Source organism: Manacus vitellinus, unplaced genomic scaffold (genome assembly GCF_001715985.3).
Source record: "Manacus vitellinus isolate BGI_N305 unplaced genomic scaffold, ASM171598v3 scaffold_92_pilon, whole genome shotgun sequence".
Classification (NCBI taxonomy): Eukaryota; Metazoa; Chordata; class Aves; order Passeriformes; family Pipridae; genus Manacus; species Manacus vitellinus.
This window is the reverse complement of record NW_021940877.1, coordinates 556361-561030: the sequence shown is the minus strand read 5'-3', so window position 1 is coordinate 561030 and position 4670 is coordinate 556361.

Sequence of the window (4670 nt, the reverse complement as noted above, 5' to 3'; positions counted from 1 at the left end):
CCCAAAAAAGCCATTTTCCCCCCAAAAATCCTTGTTTCCCCCAGAAGCCATTCCCCACAAAGCCTTATTTCCGCCCAAAAGTCACGTTTTTCCCAAAAATTCCCTATTTCTCCCCCCAAAAAGCCGTATTTCCCCCCTAAAATCCGTTTCCTGCCAAAAGCCATGATCCCCCCTAAAATCCACGCTTCTCCCAAAAAATCCATGGTTTCCCCCATAGAAGTTGTGTTTGCCCTCAAAAGTCCGTATTTCCCCCCAAAAATCCATATTTCCCTCAAAGAAGGCCACGTTTCCCGCCAAAATCCCTGTTTCCCCAAAAAGCCACGTTTCCCCCCCGGTGTCCCGTTATTCCCACGTAATTCCCCGTGAATCCACATCCCCACTCTCATCCCTTCGCCCCTGTGTGTATAAATCCCTGGATTTTGGCCCTGGCATTGCTGTGTTGGAGCAGCCGGTGGGATTTGGGGTGTTGCTCGCCAGTGTTTTCCCTGCCAGTCTCTTTTGGGAATGGCTTTATTTGGGATGGTTTTCCTGTCTCTGCGGGGGCTCAGGGATTATCTCCTGCTGCCCAGACCTCTCCCGGGCGTCTCTGGCTTTTCCAGTGGGGTTTTCCAATCAGGAAGGGCATTTCTTGGGAGGGGCAGGAGCAGAGCTTTGGTGTCTCGCTGTGAAGGACCCGAATTCCAAGGAATGCTTGGAGGAGGAACAAAAGGGGGGTGGAAACCCTTGCCTGGGGAAGTGTTCCATGTGTGGAATAACCCCGGGATCACCAGGAATGTCCTTGGCATTCAAAAGGCTGGAGCTCCCCCGGGAGCCCGGCAGGTCAGCAGCTGGAATTCTTCCCCTTGGCTGAAGGGCCAGGAATTCCAGGGAATCTGGGTCAGGGTGGGGGGAGGCCTTTTCCCACCTTTTTCCCAGGCGGCCTCGGAAAGCTCCAGGTCGGGAATGGTGCTGGAGTGTCCCAACAAAGTGCAGCCACTTCTGGAGACAAGTCCCAGAGTGGGGTGGGAATCCAGGAGCTGACTCCCTGTTATCTCCTCATTCCACAGCCCTCAGTGTTCCCACCACAGTGTTTTCCCTTAATTTTGAGCTGTTGTCCCTTAAAGTTGGTGATTTTTCCCTTAATTTTGGCGTGTTTCCCCCTAATTTTGAAGTGGCTTACCTTAATTTTGGTGTGTTTTCCTCTAATTTTGGCTTGTTTGCCCTTAAATTTGGTGACTTTTCCTTTAATTTGGGATGTTTTCCCTTGATTTTGGGATGTTTTCCCTTGATTTTGGGCTGTTTTCCCTTAATTTGGGTGTGTTTGCCCTTAATTTTGGCGAGTTTTCACTTAATTTTGGCGTTTCCCTTCTCTCCTTCCTTATCCTCGATCCTGAATCCCAGTGGTGTTCCCTCAGATTGTGTCTCCCTGGGGTTGGTCTTTCCTTGGTGTCACAACTGGGAGAGGAGAAAGCAGGATCCTGGGCAGAATTCCAGCTGTTCCATAGAATCCCGGGCTGGTTTGGATTGGAAGGAGCTTAAAGCTCATCCCATTCCAACCTGGGACACTTTCCCTATCCCAGGTTGCTCCAAGCCCCGTCCAACCTGGCCTTGGACTCTTTTTTCCAAGGCAGGATGGTCCTGTCTGGCACGTGGAGCTGTTCCTACATGGATTCAATCCCATTCTCCAGGGGTTTTGTGTCTCCTTCGTGTCCCGTGGTGGGTTTGGCACAGCAGGGGTGTTTGTGTGTGTTTTTCCTGCCGTATTCCCGGGAGTTTTCCCTGGCAGGTGACTCCACCCGGGCAGTGTCTCTTGTCCGTGGTGGCAGGTGAAGCTCTTGGCTTTGAGAAGGCTCTGGAATATTTGCTCCCGTGGATTTTACAGGCAGCACGTGGGATTTGGATTTTTAATCCAGGTTCCCTCCAGCCTTTAGTGCCTGGGATTCTGGTTTTCCCGGCGTTTGGCTGTTGGAGAAGCCCCAGGAGGAACCTCACCTGCGGGCCACGTGTTCCTGCCCTGCCTGGGCTTGGAATGAAGGTGGGGATGGTTTATTCCAGCTGTGTTTTGACTTGGGAATTTCAGCCATTGTCGGCTGCGCCTTCCCGAGGGGTGTTTGCTCCCAGGGCTTCCCGGGATGTGTGGATTATCCCACCTTGACTCAGGAACGTAAGGTATCCGATGCTGCAGCTTTGGGGTGGGAGCCTGGGCATGGTGGGTTTGTGCATTCCCAGCTGATCCGTAAAGTTCTGCTTCCAGGGCTTCCCAGCGGCGTTGGGGCACAGCCTGCTCCCATCCCAGCCACTTCCACAGGATGTGAGCAGGGGCTGCTGGAAAAGGCTTCCCACTCCCTGTGTAAACAGAGCTGCGCCTCCCAGGGAAGTTGTTTTTCCCTGTGCATTCAGGCAGGGAGGGCTTTGTTGCAAAACATCCATTCAGGCTTTGCCCCGATGGAGTTTCCTTTGGAAATGCAGCATCGCTTCGGGATGGCTGGGAGGGCTTGGGAAAGGTGGTAGAGCCAGAGCCGGGCTCGGATTTGGCCCAAATCCTGATAAAAGCTGTGGAAAGAGGACTCTGGGATGTGCTCCATGGGTGTCTCTCCAGGTAAGAGCTCCTTTTGGAGCATGTTTTCCAACTGCTGCTGTTTCCTGGGGATGTCAGTGGCGGTATCAAGGCTCGGGCTGTGCTGCCATGAGCAGCTTTGGATGGAATTTAGGAATCCAGGTCAGAATTCCTTTTGAACTGCAGGATAAAAGCGGATCACGGTGACACATCCACGTGAAAATCCCACCTGCAGAAATCAGGGCTCCTTCCCTCGGGAATCTGGCAGTGTTTGCTCCCCTGTGCTTGTGGAAATGTTGCAGAGATTTGTCTTTGTTTCCTGAGCTCCGACTGCGACGTTTGGGACTGGAAATCCCCCTTTCCCCCTGCTTAGGGGAGTTCAGCCCCTGGCATCGGCACTCCCGACCCGCCGGATCTCTTCCCGTGTTCCCAGCTCGCTTGGAAGCCTTTCCCTGGCCTGTTTTGTCTTGGGCTTGTCGTGATTTGGGTTTTGAAGGACTCAGGGAAGTTGGTGGAGCTGCTGGAATTTATGTGGAGCTTCTTGTTGGACGGGACTTGGAACAACGTGGTGCACTGGAAGTGTCCCTGCCCAGGGCAGGGCATGGGATGGGCTTTAAGGGCATTCCCACCCAAACCACTCCAGGATTCCAGCACTCTGTTAGGTGTCAGTGGGCAGAAGATCATCTCTGGTTTCAGGAGTGATTTGGGGTTTTCTGGGTAAAAAGCAGCTCATAAATTCAAAACTTTGCTGTGGGGAGAACTGTCCATCCCAAAACTTCTCAAATCAGGGGATCTGTGACAGAGATTAACCATTCCTGCTGGGTTGTGTCACTCTGGAGAGCCTGCAGTGATCCAAGTGATTTATCTGTGCTTCAGAAAAGAATCCTGAACCCTTTGGGTGCCGTTCTCAGTCCAATGCCAGTCGGGGTGATGGATGGGGGCAGGATTTTAACAAACGGAGATCTTGGGAAGCTGCTATTGGTTGGAAATCCACACCATTGCCTTGGATTTTGTTTGCTCATTAACATAACGGGGATTTGCCTTGTTTTGTTGTTGTTGTCTCTTTCCCAGTATTGAATATTTAGTGTTTTTAGGCCTCACTAAACAACCAGACTTGAGCTATGACTTAAAGGATGGGAGGATAACCTGTGTATCCCTGACATCCAGTGCTTCTCCTTTCCCCTTGACTGAGGAACAAAAAAACTCTATTAAAAAATAAGAGCAAACTCTCCAAATGGGTGGAAACTGCAGCAAATCCTCCTCCAGCCTGGGGGTGGGTCACACTCCTGAAATCTGTGCCCACTGGAATTCCCGGGTTGGATATTCCTGTCCTGGCTCGGTTGTTTTGGGGGTTTGCAGGGTGGCTCATGGGTGCTGTTCCCAGCCCCTCACACCTCACTGAGTGGGCATTCCCTGGGGATTTAGTCCCATTTCTTCATCCTGTAAAGCCTGGGCTTGGACAGGACATGGAGCAATCCTTCCAGTTTTATTCCAGGGTTGTGTCACCACCACCCCCGGGCTGTTCCTCACCTTGGATCACCGAAGAGGAAAGAATTCATCCTTCCCACCTGCTCCACCTCCTGAGATTGAAGGGAATCCTCTGTTCCTCACAGTTTGCTGGGAGATGGTTGAGATTTTCCCCCCCAGGGTGCTCGTTTGTGAAGGGGCAGCAACAATCCCTGTGTGCCCAGGGAAGGACCCAGGGAATGGCTGCTGTGCCGGGGGGTTGGGATAGATCTCAGGGAAAGGTTCTTCCCCCAGAGGGTGGTTGGCACTGAACAGGCTCCCCAGGGCAGTGCCACAGCCCCAAGGCTGCCAGAGCTCCAGGAGGGTTTGCACAATGCTCTGAGGGACAGGGTGGGATTGTTGGGGTGTCTGGGCAGGGCCGGGGTTGGATCCATGATCCTCGTGGGTCTCTTCCAGCTCAGGATCCTCTGTGTTTACAGAGCTCTCCCAGCTCCCTGTGGCCATGCAATCAGAGCCACTGTCCAGGCTGCACAGCCCGAGCTGCCATGGGCAGTTTGAGCAGGGAGATGGGATGCCTCAGAGTTAGTCCTGCCTCAAAACCAGGATTTCCCTCTGTGCCAGCCCCTGGTGCTGCCCTGCACCAACACCAACACACCCACGGACCTTC